Here is a 1,028-nt window from a genome sequence, read left to right on the forward strand (position 1 = left end):
TTCATCTCACCCTATCACCATATCCTTCTATTCCTTTCTCCCTCATGTGTTTATCCAGCTTCCCCTTAAATCCATCTCCGCTATTCCCCTCAACCACTCCATGTGGGAGCGAGTTCCACATTCTCACCGCTCTCTGGGGAAAGAAGTTTCTCCTGAATTCCCCATTGGATTTATTGGTGACTCTCTTATATTTATGGCCCCCCCCTAGTTCTGGTCTCCCCCCACAAGTGGAAACATCTTCTCTCCGTCTACCCTATCGAACCCCGTCATTAATTTTAAAGGCCTCTATCAGGGTCACCCCCTCCGCCTTCTCCCTTCGAGAGAAACGAGCCCCCAGCCTGTTCAGCCTTTCCTGATGGTTATAACCTCTCAGTTCTGGTTTCGTCCTTGTGAATCTTTCAGGAATGTTTCCGTTTGGAGATGGTCGGGGGGGGGGGCCGCTACCGGGGTTGGCCAGGCTCAGCCTTAATTGACGAGGCGACCTTTACAAACCGACCGTCTCGATGTCCGGGGCGGGGGGTGCGGGGGGTGGCCCGAGGGCTCGGGAGGGGCTGCGTTTATTGCGGAGGAGCGCGACCGTCTGGAATCAGGGCAGAGCGATCGCGTGACCTGACTCATTCTCCCAGCTTGTTTATCGCTCGCTGGGGAGCGGCAGGGGGCCTGGGGGAGGGAGCGGGGGGCAGGGGGGGGGGGGTGGGGGGAACAAGGGGTGCCTTCTTTTTTTTTGCCGGGGAATTGTCCTGCCCTCCATTCACCGCGTTGCTATTTTTAACCGTCACACATCTGAAGACAATACCCCTCTGTCCGATGATTTCTACGCTCCTTTCTGGAGTGCTGCATCACGGAGAGGGGACACACACAGAGCTCTGTTGTGTACGTACAAAACAGAAAATTAGCGAGGAAACTAATTCTGTTGTACATTTACAGATTTCAGATCCATGGGGAGGTTTCTAAAAGTCTCTTAATTACTTACAGCATCCCTATCAACACACAGAGAATATTTCCCTATTATGCACACAGGGGGCTGC

The sequence above is a fragment of the Heptranchias perlo genome, chromosome X, assembly GCF_035084215.1.
Source record: "Heptranchias perlo isolate sHepPer1 chromosome X, sHepPer1.hap1, whole genome shotgun sequence".
NCBI lineage: Eukaryota > Metazoa > Chordata > Chondrichthyes > Hexanchiformes > Hexanchidae > Heptranchias > Heptranchias perlo.